The sequence below is a fragment of the Stegodyphus dumicola genome, chromosome 9, assembly GCF_044657685.1.
Source record: "Stegodyphus dumicola isolate Sdum_Otavi_A_Nest chromosome 9, ASM4465768v1".
NCBI lineage: Eukaryota > Metazoa > Arthropoda > Arachnida > Araneae > Eresidae > Stegodyphus > Stegodyphus dumicola.
This window is the reverse complement of record NC_140776.1, coordinates 103561235-103581862: the sequence shown is the minus strand read 5'-3', so window position 1 is coordinate 103581862 and position 20628 is coordinate 103561235. Positions and strand designations below refer to the sequence as shown.

The 20628-nt window shown below is 31.9% G+C and overlaps 1 protein-coding gene and 1 non-coding gene across 5 annotated transcripts in view; both read right to left on the bottom strand.

Annotated features, from left to right (window-relative positions):
* LOC118201777 (uncharacterized) overlaps positions 1 to 20628 on the bottom strand; it is a 132360-nt gene that overhangs the window by 69882 nt on the left and 41850 nt on the right. For 2 of the 4 annotated variants that reach the window (XM_085823844.1, XM_085823845.1), the window contains exon 1: positions 15369 to 15556. The exons of the other annotated variants lie outside the window; for them this stretch is intronic. The gene's annotated coding sequence lies outside the window, so the exon portion shown is untranslated. Of the gene's footprint in view, positions 1 to 15368; positions 15557 to 20628 lie in introns of those variants that run through there. 4 annotated transcript variants of the gene reach the window in all.
* Positions 14055 to 14127, bottom strand: TRNAS-CGA (transfer RNA serine (anticodon CGA)). Its single transcript has one exon. It is a non-coding gene; the product is annotated as a tRNA-Ser (tRNA).

Here is a 20628-nt window from a genome sequence, read left to right as displayed (position 1 = left end):
CTACACTTTATATAAAAATTAGTCATATTTTAACAATAAAACGAAAAAAAGTTTTTTTTTTTTTTTTTTTTTTTTTTTTTTTTTTTAAGCAATCCAGCACTCAAAAAAGCATGTGATTCGATTTTATACAAGTATATAGTATGAATCACAGCCAACATGCTAATTAAGCCTTACGTGAATATTAAAAAGAACACATATCGAAGTATAAAAAATTAATTATGATGGAGACATATCGAAGTATAAAAACATATCGAATGACACATATCGATATATATGACACATATCGAAGTATAAAAAATGACTTATGATTTAGCACTTAAAAGTATTATTTAATTTTTCATATACATTTTATTCGAAAATTTTATAGTTACTTGTTGAACTTACAGTGGCCAACTTTCTAAGACAATTTTGAACGTTTTCTTCGGTATTTCTTAATTTTCAGAATATCTTAAATTATGCTCGCCAAAAATCTGTAGCGAAATTAAAATTAATATTTCTGAGTGAGATTCTATTTTGTAGCGATTCTTTGCCTAGCAACTTTGAAGCGACTAATTTTTCTTGTAGATTTTTAATTAAAGATAATTAATGATTTTTAATTAACTCCATGAAGTTATAAATTTATATGCAACATTTTGTTCTTTTTGTTACATGCAGATGCAATAATGAACATCGTAGTAGAGTTTTTATGGCTGGGAAAAGAGATAGAGAAGCTTTTTTTTCCCTTCCTGTGGAGTGTAAGAGGAAGAAAATGTTTAACGTTGAGGTAAAGAAATAAAGCAATTAGTATAGTTGTTGTTTACAGTGGTGCACATAGATAAACTGAATTCAACATTTACCTAATAACACACCTCTCGTTGACTTAGCTATTTCACAGTATATCTTTGCTTATTATTGTGAACTGAGAAACTAAAACTACAGTTAATTACAGATTAAAAAAACAATAAGATTTGTAAAATTATTAAAACAAAAAGATAATTTTGTTTGATTTAAAACGTAAACTATGGAACTTAACATGCATTCTTTCAACATATCTTTTTCCAATAGTTTAATGCCTAGACGCACTAAATACTTTCATTTTTTTTAAACAATTTCTTTCTGGATACTTTAATTAAAAAAAATCATGCACGAAGCGAACCCGGATTTTAAAATTTAATTATGATTGATATTCAAAATAATATGTTTCTAAAGCATATATGATTCATAAATATGTATTCATATCATTCATATGATTCATAAAAATGTTATATTTTCTTATTCTAAACAATTTGTCATATAAATACAAAAAGAACTTGTACTTGAAACGTTTCAGTCAGTGAAAAGAAAAGACAATATAAAATATGTATAGTTTTTATCCTTGAAATTTATATAAAGAAAATTCGATTAAGTTTTTATTTCACTAAATTTTATCTTTAATTAAAAATCTACAAGAAAAATTAGTCGCTTCAAAGTTGCTAGGCAAAGAATCGCTACAAAATAGAATCTCACTCAGAAATATTAATTTTAATTTCGCTACAGATTTTTGGCGAGCATAATTTAAGATATTCTGAAAATTAAGAAATACCGAAGAAAACATTCAAAATTGTCTTAGAAAGTTGGCCACTGTAAGTTCAACAAGTAACTACAAAATTTTCGAATAAAATGTATATGAAAAATTAAATAATACTTTTAAAGTGCTAAATAAGAAATGTCTAAATCTAAAAGTAAATGTAAGCAATCCTATTTAAAGCGACTACTCAAAATTCCATATCTGTTTAATCTTGAGAGAATGTGGTGAACTTGCGTAATGATTAAAAACCAATGCTTTTTATTCTCAAAAACACTGTTCGTCTTAGAGGGAGACAGTCACCAAGAATGTTCACTGCAAGTATACATTATTTCTAAAAAACAAAAAAAAAAAAAAAAACTGCAGGAAGATTTTCGTGATTTTCCTAAAGTATAATGTGCACATGAACCAGTTCCTGAGAATGTACTCCATAAAGGAATCCCATCCCCCCCTTAAGCAGATAGCCGTAGTGTGCTTTGGCATAATCTAACAAATCCAAATCCTACTGAAATATTGAAATATTATGCATAGCTGACTTTCTTCATAACTAACAAATCGTCATTCAAGTAACTGACTGCACGCTGTGCATGGAAATTTTAATGACATTTTAAGAACAAACTGAAACAAAACAAGAAATAATTTTCGCTATAAGAGTATTAGACTAACAAAAGTGAAGAAAATAATCTCAAAATTAACTTAGCAATTTTTTTATAAATAAGGTCATGCAGTTACTTACCTTCCTTTTTCTAATCTTTTTTAGATAATACTTTTCATAAAAAATTACCAGTAAAAACTTTATAAAAATGATTTATTAATGACCTTTGTTAGTTAACTATGTCGGTTTAAAATTCTATAAGTGCTATAAGTTGCATTAATTTTCTATGCTTAAGTCTCCTTCTTACTTTTTCAGCTAAAATTTATTAGTTAATAAAAAATATGAAAGTAAAAATTATCCTTCTTTCCATCTTGCGCTCACAAATCATAACGGGAATATCCATTTACAGTTATTAAAGCCTGAAAAAAGCATGTCTGCGATGTTATCGTCATGCGATGATTTGTAGATACTTTATTTTTTACCACGATATTTTTGACGACGATGTTTTAGAACTGCGATGTTTTCTCTTTGCGATGTTTTCTCCCACGATGTTTTGTAGCACGACGTTTTCGCCTTGCGTTGTTTTCTCCGCGACGTTTTCATCCGCGATGTTTTTGCCGCGATGTTTTCGGATGTAACCCCAGTGACAACACAAGAGAGCACACGGAAAAAAAACTTTTATTGGAACTACAAATTTTTAAAGTGCACTCTTCATAAACAATAACGCATTACGTGCGGGAGATTGTTAGCAAAAATGACGAAAATAAGGAAAAATTTGTATCATCGCTTGAAGAATCTGTATAACTTTGTATAACAGGTTTTTAGGGATCTTTCCATTCTAACAAATCTTGTAGATTTGATGTGTACACCTTAGATTTCAAATAACCCCTGCACCAGATATTTATCGGGATGAGGTGGAGAGTTCGCGGTGGCCACGAAACTACAAAGTTACGACAGATAACTCTGTCTTAAAACGTTGTACACGTTGAAAACTTTTAATTCCAATAAGAAAAAAATTCCTTTTCCTTCTCCTCTCGTATTCGGAACATCTTAAAATATAGACAAAAATAAATCTCAATAGACAAATTTGTAATGGGGCAAAAAATCTTGGGAATACTTTCTTAATTTACTTCTTTTTTGTAAGTACATTTTAGTTATATACTCCATAAATGATAGTTTAATTAAATCATTTATTTACTTTGCATGCATAAGGCAGGTCACAGTCAATATTTTTTCTAATTATAAAAATAGTGATCTTGACCATTTCGCTGGTTCTGCAAGTTTCAGACTACAAGGAAACTATTTTATGCGAAATACCTAGTGAAGATTAGGATTATTTAGATTGCAACAAAGTACACGAGAGCTACCTCCCTAACCATAAGAATGCCTTCCTGCGAGATTTCTTAAATTAAACTGACTCATGTTCACATTACACAAGGGGAAAACCACAAAATCCGCCAGATAATCCATTCGACGAGATATGATCGCGGGTTGAACTATTGATGTGCAGAGATCTTACCACTATACCACTGGAGAGTAGGTGGAGACACGTTAAACTAGAATAAGAAATATTAGAATTCCCCCCCCTTGCAGATGGAAAAAATGTTATTCTTTATAGACGCATTCGTTGACAAAAACCATTTTATATCATAAAAACTTATTTATTATATTGAAATTTGATAACAATTTAAAACATGTACGTCACAGATAAGTTAATCTAGTCTCCTAAGTCTTAGCCACTCATTGCTCAATAGTGTCGACACTAGTATATAGGCTTACTAATATATGCCAAAATTTTTTCAACGGCACTCCGACACAAAATGACTGTTCCATTTAAGAAAATAATTTCTTAGCTTTAGTCCGGCAACATTTACAAAATCATCGGCACCTTCACGAAATGCGGTTTTAATTGGCATTTCTAGTGAGTTTAATTAAATAAAGGGTAAATTACATTAATGACAGTGTAATACAAAATCACTGCACTTGCATAACTAGATAACACTGTTATTACACTACTTACTACTAGGCACAATCCGGTTTAATTGTTTATTATTATTATCATTATTATAGTAAAAGTAACATACTAATTTTAACAATTCAACCACTAAATTTCCATTTCACTATTTTGAAGCAGAGCATCTGCATCTGTTTTCTCAATACTACGTCTACAATTCAATGATATGTCAAATTTTATTTTAATTTAAAATATGAATAGTTAACATAACATACGAAATTTCTTTATGCAATTATATTCTGTACTTTTCTTTAGTTTATATATAAAGTGTTAAACAAATAACGGACATTATATAAAGAAAACTTTGCTGTTAAAAAGGTTACAGGAGAAAGCATCGCGGAAGAAAGTCTGTTGGAGGAAATGGAACGCAATGGAAAAGGTCTGTTGAAACACAAGGCGAAAACGTCGTCCAATACAGCGTCGTGAAAGGATAAAAAGCAAGGAGAAAACATCACAGTTCTAAAACGTCAACAAAACACCGTCTTCGAAAATAAAGATATTCAAAAATTCCCCAGTTTAAAAATATCGTCTTCGAAAATACCCTGGTAAAAAATAAAGCGCTTACAAATCATCGTATGACGATAACATTGCAAACATGTATCTTTCAGGCTTTAAAAGTTGTAAATTCATATTCGCATAATGATTTCTTAAGGCAAAAAGGAATGTGGAATGTTTTTAGTTTTATATTTTTTTAACTAATAAATTTTTGCTGAAAAATTTGAAAGGAAACTTAAGCATTCAAAAGCTGAAAATGAATAGAAAATTAATGCTACTTATAGCATTTAACATAATTTTATAATCTGATAATTAATTGAATAATATTAATAGGAGTAACTACATACAGTTACTCATGTTTCTTTTTCTAATCATTTTTAGACTATGTTTTTCATGAAAATTACCAATAAAACTTTATAAAAAGAATGAATGAATTAATTAAAAATTTTTATTAGTTACATATGAAAGTTTCAAATTCTATTAATTTTACTCACAGAATCTTACAGAACTCGTGTTCTAGAAAACACTGTTAGACCTCAGTATTCTCATGTAGCTAACTCGTATTATTATTTGCATTAAATATAAATAAAAAATATTTCCACTTAATTTCTTTTTCAATTACCAAATTATTATTCTAAAGTAATAAAATTTTATGAGGATACTTCTAACGTAAGCTAAAACTTTCAAAACTTATAAATTGCTCGCGTGACAATTCTTTCTGCATACCGAATGCAACGAGTTTATAAATTAAAGAGACTAGCAAATCACAAAAAATATCATCGAAAGGCATTTAAGGAAGAGGGAAATTTCCCTAGAATTATCCTAATTTAATTGTTAATTGATCCCGAAATGCAAATTGAAAATGACGTGAAAAACTCTAATTTTGAAATTCAGTATCTCGTTCAGTTTTTGACGTATGAGAGTCAAACTTTTTACGTTTTACTTTTATCATGATTACATTTTACTAAATATAAGTACAGGGACCGGGAAGACGTATAAAAAGTTAGATTTCATAAATTTTACAAAATTGTTTTCTTTAAATTTATAAATGCCAAAACAAGAAACTGTGTTATTTGAAACATTTTTTTATTCTTCGATATATTTATCTACGACCGACGGCTGCGAAAATAAAATCAGGCAAAGATTTCTGTGGACACGGTGTGTATATGCACTTAAGTTCCCGTATGAGTGTCTAATTTTCTCATAGATGTGACATGTTCCATAAAAAAAAATCATATTATTCGTAACAAAACATATTATTCGTATAAAGTCTTATTTGTTTCAACATTCCCCCAAATATGTTTTTTAATTTCTTGCAAGATAGTTAGATACTTTTCAATTTCAGAAGCTCAATTATCTTCTGAGATTATCTCTCAAGATCTGGAACCGATGAAAAGATTTTTACCCCATTTTTAATGACTTTCGTCGCTGCATGCATCAAATTCATTAGTACTTGAGTTTTCTGGTATTGTTTCATTGTAGAACGAATATTTTTATGGCAGTTTAAGACATCCGAATGCTTATTTGTTCCCGAAAGTGTTCTTCATTCATATTTCTCCCGGAAATTTATTGGCATTCATTTTTCATAAATGCAACTCTGATAACAATAGGTTGTCTCTGATTGTGCCTGCGTTCTGCTATAAGATAATTTCAACGAGCAAGTGTACTAACTTTCACATTTAACTTTTTCTACGATTTTTAGATGAATAGTTACAGTGTAATTTCTATCCGGTTCGAATTACTCGGTTTGCAGATTGTCTGTGCGTGGTGGTACTCACGCACGCACACTCTAAACAAACATAACAAACAAGCACGCGCAAGTTCGGCCATGTTCTAAAAACAGCTGAACTGCGCCTTTAGGTTTACTTTCAATAATTATCTCGTAAAATTCGTTCTGCATGGGCATAATCGAAAGCATCATTTCTGTTGATCACTGAGACTTTTTTTTGTTTCCTACTCATTTTCATTCATATATTCTTCTTATTCTTTTAAGAATTGGTTTAAAATCTTAGAACTAAAAAATGAACAAAGACGAGTACAAGTACTTAATTTAAAATAAAAAGTAAAATCAACTGTCACAAGAACAGAAGAGGAGGAATAATACGAAAAAAGCAGGCGGAGAGGATACCGATAATTACATTAGTCTCGAGACAGCAATGACTCCTGTTAAAACTCTATTGGACTTCGTTCAAATATCAAAGGCGGTTCAACTGGTTGATCAATAGATCAAAGGCAACTCGAATTCAATGATCAAATAGCGCTTCGAAAAATACGCAGTGAAATTCGACAAACAATTAAATGTTATCAAATACAAAATTAAATTGCTGATTTTTTAAAGAAATAAACACAAACAATATCCATAAATATTTTTTATTGTTGCGATTAACCGTGTCAATTAATCAAGAGTACACTGTATGTGACTTTTACGTAAAATCCCTTCTTTCGCACTCATTTTTCGGAATGAATGAAAACCAGATTTTTTTTCATGTAATTAGGAAAAACGCCTTGCACATACAATTCATCAAAATATGAATTACTGATATTGTGGAGATTTCCCGACTCCTCCTTTCATGTTTTCTCATTTTATGAAAGGCGTGTCAATTCATCCGCTTCCTCCACTTCTCCATATAAGCAATCGCTACTGCTGAAATCGTTCCCGATTCATCCGCTGCTAGTTCCCATTCCCTTCATCAGTGATGAAAGCCGAAATCTTTCCGGATTCATCCCCTTTTTAAAATGCAGTTATTGCGCGAATCATTTGTTGAAACCAACATTACGTAGTAAATGCACATATGGTTGTTTAACTTAACAGTGTAATCGACACGCTAATTGCTGTGAAGTAATTTTCGAACCACGTACAGGAGGAGAATAGTTTTCTATTTTCAATCACGTGATTATTCCAAATTTGCCTTTTTGTATTTTCATACATGTCTGTTAGTTGATGCACGGCAGTTCCGCACAAGGGACATTTAAGAACATCATCGCTGAGAGAACGTTCAATTTTCTAACAGGTTCAACCAATTATGTACAAGTGAAACTTCCGCACAACCTGTGAGAATTAATCAATCAGCCTTACTGGCATGATTTTTAAGCAGTTTCTATTCCTGATCGGACTGTAGATTTTCCGTATAATTTTCTTTCTTGCGCGCACGATTTCTCCGGTCAGAATTTCAGAGAAACTTGACCGACTGAGCGATTGATCGACTATGAATCCTAACTGGGTTTAAAATGAGTTACAATGCTTCTCGCCTAAAAATTTTAGAAATTATCTTTGATTATGATAAAAAAAAAACCATCGATATTGAAGTAACGAAAATAAAAAAAAAATTTTAAATGTTGTTTCATAAGAAAATACAATTCTATTATGTTTAACGTAGGTCAGTGACATCCTTTTTCGATTTTGAAAAAAAAAGAAATGAAAAGCTAAAAATATTGGTTTGTTTATATAATGCTGCGCGCAACCCATTTAGCAATATTATGTTGATGACAAAAAGGTATTTTATTTAAAATATTTTAATATTCAGAATATAAAAGTAAAAGAGTAAAACAAATCAAAAATCTTTAATTTTGCACGGCATGTGAAAACTGACTGTAAACTAAGAGTTATAATCAAAAATACACGGAATTTGTTTTTGTTGCAACCTACAAGTTTCAGCTACCAAATTTTGAAAGAAAACGAAATTGTAAGACTTATAGAAGAATAACAAAAGGAATATAATACTATCTATTTGTGCAAACCAAAATTGCTTTCTTATAAACTAATTTTATTACCGTTCCAGCCATTCATGTGCGCAAGTGCCCCTAAATCGTCTGTTCAAACCATGATCGAGACCTTAGTGAAACCTGAGTTTATTGACTTCGAACGTGGTCATCCAATTCTAATTTGAAGTTAGATCATAAACCCTACAAAGAGATTTGCCGCAGGCTGGGGTTTAGTGACAAATTCAGCAAATTATACAGTGCGAAGGGAAAAAATACCAGTATTCCTAATATAGCTAAGATAGGGATAAAGAAATGTTATAAAATGAAAAGCCGCCCGAATGCCGGAAGTCCTCTCGAGAGGTTATGCTAAGGTAAGAGGGGTGGAAGATCATCAGACCCATCTCCCGGGGGACTCTCCATCAAAAGTGGGGGCGGAGCTGAGCTAAATCGCACTGTCACCTGTAAAAAAGGTGTTCAAGGCTGTTGGCAAAGACAGGAGCAATCTTGCGCTCCTTGCACGAGGAATTTCGTGGGCTTGGGCTGATTATACGTCAGAGAAGTGAGCATCAACAACAACAACAAAATGATAAAAAAAATGTCATTTGCGAGATTTAGGATTTAAATTCAGTTAAAGAAATTGTTGAATTTGAGTTTTAAGTTCCAGTCCTATCTTTTGAATACTTATAAGTATATTCATTGAAAAGTACTAAAATTTATCCTAAATTTTTGTAATTACATAAAACGTACTTTTGTTCAGGATAGAGTATGGTGATAAATGTGCATCATGTTATCACTATTTTTAAAGATTGAGCATGGTAACTGTAATAGACATCTAATAAATATTTCTGGTGATATGAATATATATTTATGAGTCATAAAACTCCGAATTTTGCGTGTTCCAAATTTAGGTGCATTCGATATCACTTAAATTTGTCATTCATAAATAATATTATTGTTAATGTACAGAAAAAATATTGTTAATGCTTTTTAAGATTTAGTTTTTTAATTACTTGTTAAGCATATGTTGTATATTTGTTAAACGATCATTGTCATATATTAGTTGCATAGAATGAAAAATAAGAAAAGGACGCTTAAATTTATGTAACAGGTCATAAGGTTTTTTTCTCCCTCCTTTTCGCATGCTTTCGTGGTGTTGCTGGAAGGAAACACGCTCAGCGCGTATTCGGAAGGTCCGGATTTCGAATCCCGGCGAGGGCACTCCGGATTTCTTCAGTTTCCTGACATCGAAAAATTCAAACTACTCTACAAGCTGATTACAAAAGAAAGCTTTCAGTCTGTTAAAATAAGCAGTCATTTCTTAACTGACATCAGAAATCAGTTCCATTATATATTAGGAAATAATTATAATGAACCCTCTAATTGCGAACATCTCTCAAAATCGACACTTCTGAAAGAGATCGGTATTTTTGTAAACATAAACAGTGGTACTAAACATCACCTCTCGAATATCAGACCACCATATCCACAGAACCCCAAAATCCTCTAAAGCGATGAATGGTTTTCGCCTTTAAAGAAAACTTACTGCTCTTTTAATAAAACATGAACAGAACGCATTGTCAACAATCTCTTGCATGTAGTGCGTTATCGACTGCGAAGATGGGCACGTTGAAAACTTGTAATTCCAATAAAGTTCTCATCTCCTCTTTGGTATTGTTATTAGTTCCTTTACAATGTTTGAAAATGTTTTAGGTCTGCAGTTTTCATCATACGTGTATCGTTCCAACCCCATTTATGGTTTTTCGATGAACTGATCAGTTTGCAGAGGAAAAAGGGTGGCTGTAGCCATTCGAAAATTTCGACACTTTTTTGCCGTAACCGTGTAGGTTGTATTGTTTTAAATCATCACAGTCTCGAGCGCATACCATTAAATAACAATATCCGAAATTTCATTCCAAATGTTTGAGTAGATAAGTCACTAGGTATTCATATATCGTGAAATTAGTCTTAAATATACATTTTTTATATTTTTCCGTCAGAGCAGTGGACCTCTAGTTCTGTTGCTTTGAAAGTATATGAAAGTAAAAACATGTGCACTATGCAACAAAATCGTAACTAGATTCAGATATGCGTATTCTGAACATGCAATTAGTTATACCGCTTAGATCAAATTATCTAAAGAAAATATTCAATAATTTGAAAATCTGAATGTATTCAGATTATTATCGCATTTGTCCAAAAGGGCTGTTTTGAAATTTAATATGGCATTATCAACAAAGACCTTCCAAGTGGAACGGCGAAACATTTTACAGGATACTAGATGAATACGCTATTGAACTATATTTATGTAACATTATATACTTTTGGAAAGTGAAAAAGTATATAACCTAATTTTATAAAAATATTTAATGTTTTTAATTAGTTATATCATGAATTAAATGCATCTTTATTTAACTTGATCAGATTCAAAAATAAAAAATTAAAAAATACTGTTCTAACTATCTAATGATTTTAAATAGCTCAGTTCGTTCGTCAGTAGCAGATAGATTAAATCTGAAATATCTTACATTTTGCCAAATAGCAGCAGAATCCAATGAAAAGTAAAGCAACGCAAAACCGTATTTCGAGAATAATTGCCCATTTGGAAATAAATATAAAAAAAATGAAAGCTAAGCCAGCCAAAGCAGTAACAGCCACCTCATTTCAATAGTTTTAATTGACGAAAGTAGGAGATTGTTGCGTCAGAAAGTGAATTTTCTGGGAGCGGTTGAAACGGGAAAGAGAGAATTGATAGGGAAAAGACAACAGATGAAATGGCCCTAATTTGAGCTGAGGATGAATTGAGAATCGATGGAACTGCATTAAGCCACTATTCCCAGCCGAATAAAAGTGTTACTATAAATATATATATATATATATATATATATATATATAATGACTTTAACGAGCCCAGGTAGTGTCATTTCACGGGCCCAGATAGCTAGTAAGTAATAATAACATAGATGAAAAACTGCTTTTATGCCTTTTAAACCGATTACATTTTTTAATTCATAACAGGCACTCAAATTGAAAGATAAATAAATTATCTTAATTCTTTGCCGAATGGCAACACACTTGAGCAGAGAAGATAAAAGCATTTTATTTCGGGTAGTGGTAACACATTTCTTCGAAATCGCTAAGTTTTTTAATTGAATTTTAAGGCAAATAAATATCCAACACAGTGCTCTTAAATCACTAAGTTTACTGATTAAATTTACAACATGAATATCTTATTCTTTGCCAGTTGGCAATATAGTGATTTTAAATCCCGAAGTTTAATAATGTATTATCTAGTGCTCATTGGGAATATTTTAACATTTTAAAAGTATCTGCCTCCTTAAGGCACTTAACATTCTTTACATGTTAACACATATATAATATAATCATTTTATTAAGTTTATTTGTGCAGCCCAATAGCTTAAAATTTTTTAAAGCAAATTAATAATAATTCAAGTGGCTGTTCGAAGTTATCGAAAGATATCAAGATGTTGTTTTGCGCGAAACTGCCACTGAATTATGCGAACTACTATTATCCATGCAGCAAACGAATGCTTCTTGTGCGCATGGGACTCTACTTTTCGTTTTGTGCACAACTGCACTAAACCTAAAGGTTTCGTGGTTAGAGATGGCTTTTTTTTATTTTTTTATTTATTTATTTATATATATATATATATATATATATATATATATTTTTCTTTTCCATAATCCGAGGATGGAACATAAATGCATACACACGTTAAGATTCTTCATTATTTAATTTTCATGCTACATTTTCCTGTCTAAGGATCTGAAAATCAAATGATTAACTCCTTTCGAACAGGAAACAGAACCTTGTTTTTCGTAATTTTAATTTTACCCATTTGGCATATTAATCTATAGCATCAATTAGCAAAGTATGCTTCCTTTGATAATCTGCGATAAAAATCAGAACTTGCCTGAAAAACCTGGAATATTTTTGTTATAATTTCCTAAATTAAAATAAACATCCGCATGAAAAAATATTACGGTTTAATATCGTAATGACCCCAAAGTTATGCGATATGTAGGACAGAAAACCAGCGCTTTAAGTCGCGGTATCAGTCTCAATGGCGTAATTAGAACTTCCGTCGGTTTAAGACATAACTGTAAAAAATGTCAAAATGACATATAGGGAGACAAATTAAGTGTTTACTTTGAAGAAAAGTTGTTTTTAACATTCTAAATTGAATTATTATTTTGCTTCGTAGAGTCACTAAGCTATTTTGAAACAGGAGAAGTGAAAAATGTGCAATGCCGTCGCCGAAACTTTCGAGTCCGCACCGAGTGCGGTAACACCACGAATAGTTATACACCACGAATGCATGTTGGATGTCGCGAATGCATGTCTGCGGTACCGTTACACGATGAATGCTGTCCACGAATGCATGTCGCGGCTTTCGTTCAAAAGTTTCGACTGAATCTAAAAGAAATAACAAGAGTATGTATCTGTGTAAATCACAGGCCGATTTCTTTGAGTACTTCATATAGAGTAAAAAACTCTTTCTTCTCAGTTCACGTTCGTATGGCAGTTTAGAATCTAGTCATTCTTCACCTTCCTCGGCGATCCGCCTAACTCCGATAAAATAAAGTTTAACAGAAAAAATATCGTTTCCAAAAATGTGCCCCTCGGGAAGGATTGCCCTCCCCCCAGCTATGCTACTGATAAGTCTGCAAATATATGCATGTGAATTTTCATTAAATAGGTGTAATAACTTACATCTTCTTTATCGGTGGTTCTTGTGTTCTATTGGCCAAACAATGACACTTTCCTTTAACTAAATCTATTTAATGAAGAGAAGACTATGTACAAATATTATATACAGATTACAGAGTATCTAGTTTATGTCACTCTCAACCACTCTCATCAACCTCTCAACCCTCTCTGCCGAAACTCTTAATTAGCTAAACATACGGGCGGCGCAGCGCCCTGTATCTCTTTTTTTCTACAATAGGACCAAGGGTTAAAAATAAAAAGATTATAGTGTTCAGACATATCAATACACAGGCGTACTGAAAAAAATTTGCTGCCTCAAAAGTAATTTCGATGCTAGTGGCTTCTTGAAATTGATTAAACTCATCTGGCAACTTATATTCATAATTTATAATTATAAAATAACGAAAAAAAGAGTAAATAAATATAAAACTTCGTCTTTGCTAGAGAATAAAACTAGTAATTATTAGAGAATAAAACAATGATCGCACTGTGTATATAAAGGTAGAACAACTGCGATGTCTGTGAGCGCTGTTATAACTGAAGGACACTTTCTGAAAATGAATGTGGAGTTTTAGAACACTTGGGCATATATTATTATGCTTCGGTGCACATTGCTTCTTTAAAATTAGTTTTAATACATAGGCAGAGCAACATTTTGTTTATCAGCATCTTCTGGATGACTGACAATTAATTACAAGCACGAATGGGTAAAATAAAGTAGGAAGATTAAACTTTCCTTTCTTTTAAATTTTTTAATGTAATTTAAATTTTTATAGAATTTAAGCTTGATATGCATAGAAAATAATGTAAGAACATTTAGAAATAAAATTCTTAAAACACTATATTGTTTAAATTTTAATAATATTCAATAATTACGAGTATTTAATTTTTTAGCACAAATTACGTTTCTGGAATGTAGGTACCTTCTAGAGACATTAGGTATTTTTTGAAAACAGGAGAGATGAAAAATGAGCAACGCCTTCGCCGGGACTCGAATCACGGGCCTCTCGAATTCGCGTCGAGCGTGCTAACCACTACACCACGAAGGCATGCTAAGAAGGCGGGAGAAATACCTTATAACTTAAGCATTTTCTTAAGGGGGATCCATAAATTTTACTGTCAGTGGTCCTCAGGCGGGATTCATCTGTCCCTAATACTATTAAAAATGTACCTATATTTTCAAATAGTTTAACTAGGAAAATAAATTCATTTGGTTGCGCAAATTAAATCACTGTTAAAAAAAAAAAAAAAACTCTGAAAATAATGGAAGAATAATTGTCATTAGAAATGAAATAGCTAAGCTATAAATGGCTTTAAAAAACAATATCATTGAACTCGTATAAAATGTTCGTTAGAAATTTTTCTTTTTCTTTTGGCATTTATAATGGTGGGCATCATCTGCTATAACAGCTTTTATATCATGAGCTTTTTGTGTCCTTTTTATAATTTCCCTAGACAGTTCTGTTTTACGCTGATGATTTGTGATAGTAACTTTTCATCATTCTACAATAAACAAACTTAACTTGATTTATTTTAAAGTTATTTATTTATTTTGTATACTAGCCACTTGTTGCTGCCAAAAATATTAGTGATTAATTTATATATATATAATTTTAATGAGTACAACTAAATGTAATTTTATGAGTCCAGTTAGTAATTAATAATACCAGAGATAAAAAAACTTGCTTTTATATCACTTAGTGTGTTAATCAGTAACAGACAGATTCAATTTATAAAATAAATAAATATTCTGCCGAATAACAACAGACTGGTGCGTGGATGGAAATAATATTTTACTTCGTGTCAGCAGCTACACATTTCTTTCAAATCAGTGAGTTTGTTGATTAAATCTGAGATATGTATTTCGTTTTGCTGAGTGACAACACAATGCTTTTAAGTCGCCGAGTTTGTTGATCAAAATTTCATTAAATTCTCACAAAGCATTAAATGAGTCAAAAAAAAATTTGAATTCTGGCTTCCAGGAGCACATGTTCAGGTACAGAATTACGTGTATTCAAAATTTGGAGGTTCTTGTCGCTGCCGTTTTCCAGAATGCGAAAAATACACATACATATACATTTCTACATACACATAGATTTTTTATTATTTAATCATAGAAATGTGTAGACCGTCCCGGTTTACTTTATCAGTTAACTGAATGTAGGCTAACCCCAACTGCTCTCGACCAGTCAGTTGACCTCCCGGTATATTTAGCGCCCTCGCGTATAATTTACAGTCAAAGAATAAATGTAATTTAACTGAATACACCTAAAAAACAAAAAAAACTTACCTTCGATACTTGTTTCCTTAAACTGATTTTTTCAACGAAAAGCAGATAAATCCTTTTTTAAGTAGCGCAACGAGGTAAATTCAATGAAGGATGGAATAATTAATCCCTTATCGCCGCTGTCACATGTTTAAAAAATATATGCTTGCATAAACTGATCCGTATTCCACAAGAGAAGGCTTAAAATTTGCGTGCACGTGCGAAACAAAAATTGTTTCCTAAAGAGCAAAGTCATTTGTTGAAGGAGTTGCCTTCAATGAAAGGCGTGGCTTCGACGTCCAGCTCGACTTTCGACTTACCTATTGGAGTGCTCTGACTTGATGGGCAGGTGTCACATCATTGTTTGACATCACTCTTGTGGGAATGAATAGTGGGAAAGTAGAAATCTGAGAAAAACCCTGTTCGAAAATTTTTTCATCTCCTATGATTATCAAATCCTGATTCCGCAAATGAAAAAAAGGTCCCGTGTCCAGGCCTGCACTTTCTAGCGGCCTTTTGACTAAGTCCCTTTAAAAATTATATATACTAACTAAACCAAAGTAGATACCATGAAACAGGGTTAGATTAACCATTAAGCAATATGCACGTGCTCAAAAAAACAGTATCACTACAAAAAAACAGTAACACTACAAAACAGGATCGAGGGCACCATAAAATTTCCCATTACCGATTTTACCATGGAATATATGGCCAAAACCCGGAGACAGAAGGAATGAAGAAAAAATTTAAAATCAAAAATCTTTTAAGTACTTAGGGCTTCTGATGATCTCAATCCGGTCCTGCTATGGAATCAGTGTTATTGCGTAGTAGTTAATGTGGTAATTAGTATCTATCGGGAGGCCCATGAAAGTTGAGGTCTGGGGTATGGGAATCATATTTTTAGTCGGCTTTTCTTTCATTAAAAAAAATTTAAATACTATGGACTTTTAATTTTTAAGAGAAATTTTAGGATCAGTTCATGAAAGAAGGTGAGTGTTTTTGCCCAAATTAATATAAAATAAAATAAAAACAAACAGTTGAAGAGGACTTCAGCAAATTTATTTAAATTTCGTTTTGCCTTCGGCCTACCTATACACAAAAGTAAACGAGGTAATAATATTTTCTGTATAAAAATTCGATAACGAGTTTTCAGTGAGTAAGCACGAATTAGGATCCCCGCAGCACGTTTTTGCTGTTTTTCTAACGATGTCTATGTGTCTGTGATGATTTTTTCGTTCACGATAACTAATAACGATATAATAACGATTCACGATAAAAAATACATATTTTCCTTATACATATAGAGAGTTGATTGAGTTAAAATTGAACAACCGAAAATGGCACTTTACTTGAAGCCCATAATAGTTTTTAATGGACAATGAGAAGTGGCATTGCACTTGAAGCCCATAACAGTTTTGCATCAGTCAACATAAGATATTGCTGCATATACTATAAACTATTGAATATTGTTGCAATTGAATGAATATTGTTTATTGATAAACTGAATATCGCAAGTATATATGTACACTGCTCAAAAAAAAAAAAAAAAAAAAAAAAAATGGGAAAGTGCTATATCTCTCGTTCTACTGGGCCGATTGACAAAATTCAAATTGCGTTCTTCATGTCTCGAAAGCGCGATTTAGGATATATATTAGATTTATATATAGCACTATTCTAACATAGGTATTTTGACACAAAATCGGACTTTTTCTGAAATAACATACCAATTTTTTTACATATTTCGATTCTACGACTCAAATTATGCCTAAATATGAAATTTTGTAAAACTTGGAGCGAAATTTACGGAGAAATTCACAAATTTATGTTGGCTCTTTTTGTTCAGTTTGCGCCAAGAATAGTTCACTTGGCGAACGTCTTAATATATGGCAACCTTGTTTCCTTTCCCGTGAGAGGAAAAAAAGTCACCATCATTCTTTTTTCCAAATAATATTCTTTATATATTTTTTATTATAACTGTTATTATTTTAAGTAATTTTTTCTTTTTCGAATTTCATTTTAATTGTTTAAATTGCATTTTTTTTTTTTCGAATAACTGTTTTAAAAATTTCTATTTGCCTATTCCAACTGCGTCAATAACGGTGCAGCGTTTTTTTTTTTTTTTTTTTTTTTTTTTTTTCAAATAGTTTTCTTTATATATATTTATTTGTCATAGTTATTATTTTACGAAATTTTTAAATTTTTATACTTTTATTTTAATTGTTTGTGTTGCATTGTCTCTTCAGATAATTGTTTTAAAATTTCTATTTATTCCTTCAAACTGAGCATTTTAAATATATTTATTAATATAAATTTTCCAGAATTTGATTTTATTTATTTGAATTGCGTTTCTTTCCGAAGAATATTTTGTCACCCAGACTATGATGCATTATATTAAAAGAGAAATTACAGTAAAGCACAGTTAACACGCCTTTCAATGTTCCATTCAGAAAAGAAATATATAAATAAGAGAGATGTATAACGGACATTTTAACATAGGATGACTTGCATACACTGCTTTAAACAGTTTAATCATTGTGCCCATTGCTTTACACAGTTTTATCCTACATTTGGTTTCTTAAAATGTTATTCATATTTTAGTCAAATATTTTATATTTGAAATCGCAAGAATCTCATAAGATTAAAAAGTTTTAAATTAAAAAAAAAAAGTAGAAATATTAAATTTTACGCAAAAATTTATTTTTTCTTTTCTTTTTCTTCAGGCATTCTACTTTATTCTTGCTCTTTTTCTTTAGGCATTCTGCAAGTATATTAAAAAGTATCCAACTTTTCGAAATAATCTTGGTATTTCTGACAATCATTTTAAATAAAGTTATCGCCTTCCATTTCATAAAGGCCCACAAACGGCCGAGCGGTAGAGAATCGTTGAACACTGGTAGTTCACTCCGGGGTTCGAATCCCGGTAAACGGGCTGGTTACATGGGCGTTTTCGTGGATTTTCTCATGTGTACCGTGTATGCTAGCTGGTTTCTCTTAGAAAGTTCATCACGAAGTATTTGGTCAGAGCCTTTATCAGTCTTAGAGGCTAAACATTTTGAAGGTATGAGATGAAAGGAAAGTCTGGTTTCATCAAGAGGTTTTGGTTTATTTAATTATGCCTAGGGGAAGGGATGCCTTCGTGGATGACTTTCTAAGGGAAGCTGGCTCGCATACACGTTACATATGGGGAAAACCACGAAAACGCCCATGCAGACAGCCCGTTCGCGGGATTCGAACCTCGGACCGAACTACCAGTGTTCAGCGATTTACCGCTCAGCCGCTGTTTCATCAGGAGTAAAAAAAAACGTCTTTAGGTGACATTCACATACATCACTGGATAAACTCCTGAATCTTCAAGTAATTCGACTGAGAAAATCATGGGATTCTCCATTTATGATACGTTATGATGTTCTATAACGTAATTTAAATTTATACAACCATATAGTCTACAACCAGTCTCTCTTCACTTTAATCTGTAATGATATCGTTTTTGTCTTTTCTGTTAACACAAGCTCAATTGATGGTATTTGGTGGTCGTGGTGTACACGTCCAAGTGTTTTCTCTTTGAACACCTAAATTCTTTGAAGTATCCTGAAGGTATATTCAAAAGCGTCCAACATTTTGAAACATCTTGGTATGTCTGACAGCCAAATTTCCCTGCAAATTTTTGCTTACTTTTCTCTCTAATTTTCTTCTTTCCTTCTACAGTTATTTTCAGTGCTCACACAAAAAATTAAGATTTTTCTATTCCTAGACTTCCATAAATTTTGCATTCTTGTCAATTTTTTTAAAATATCAATTACATCAACTGCGTTTCAGCTGATGACAGCTTTTCATTTTCTGGACATTTTAACTATAAACAAAGTATAGAGCAAAGTCCAAAGCATAAATATTTTAATTAAAAGATTTTTGCTAAATGACAAAGAAATAAAACAGTCCAGCAGGGTTTATTCTGTACCACCGAGTGACCCGATTCTTATATTGGCTGAAACAATCTAAATCATATTAAAGATCATGTTTTTTATACAATCTATAACGCGAGAGAAAAATTAGCTTCTTAAAACATTCTTTCTAAGAGGATTAATATAAAATATTATATTTAAATATGTATATTTTTAAAGCTGGGACTTGAACCAAACTGTCAGACTTTTAAAGTTTAATTTACATGGTGGTTATAATTAAAGTTCCAATTTGAAATGGTCATAAAAGGAAAACTACTGGACCAAATGTTACCAAACTTGGGAATCGTGTAAAGGAGGTTATAGGAATTTATTTTCCGCGGGAAAAAAAAAGATTTAAAAAACTCACCACCAGTGGAAAAATGGCGCTGTATGCAATATTGGTAAATGAAATAAGACATGAAAACATCTGTTTAAAATGTGTTTAATAGTTTCCGAAACGTGTTACAAAGCATGTTCAATGTAGCGTCCAGCATTTTCCGAGAGCAAGTTAAATCCTGTTACTGAATTCTTAACAGCAGTTCTTAGCATATCAGGAGGAATGTTACGGACATTTCTCATTTCTGCCAAATTGTTTAGAATATCACCATAAACAGTGCTTTTGAGATAACCCCAAAGCCAAAAGTCACAGAGATTGAGTTCTGGTGGGAAGAGGGGAATTGTCGGCCTATAAGGCGTTCATTCGTGAAATGTTTCCTAAGTAACTGTGCGACACACGTGAGGTGGGACCCAGCCCTGCATAAAAATCGTAGTATCTAAAATGCCATGTTACTGCAGTTCCATGCAGTTCGTGTATCACGAAACATTTTAACATTGACTCTAAGTGAGCTGCAATCACAGTGGTCCAGCTGTCACCTGCTCTTCAGAGAAAAACGGTTCAGTTATAAAACTAGCTATCATTCGACACTAAACGGTGTGGAATGACTGCTATGCAATCGAATGCAGTAGGAGAATGCCAATGGAACTAGATAGATAACATGAGGGATTTCTTTGGCCCAAATCGATTAAAAGCGTTTTGAATCAGTATCTTCATGTTTTAGTGCCGAATTCAGGCTTCAAAAATTACAAATTGGCGATCTGTAAGAAAACGATTTCCAGATCGTACGCACTTGTGCGAGTGATTTGCGATCTCACATTTTCTAATCGCTAATTCGTGGTTTTCACGGACGAATTTCTCACTTACACGGATGGCGCACTCGACTTTTATCGAATTCAACGCTTTTAAATGGTAATTTGCCTACTTCAAAGTTTCTTAAGGGTGTGCAACATGTTAAACCCGTGTAACAAAAGGTTAAGTTAGATTCCGACCCATATTTCGTTTAACAATA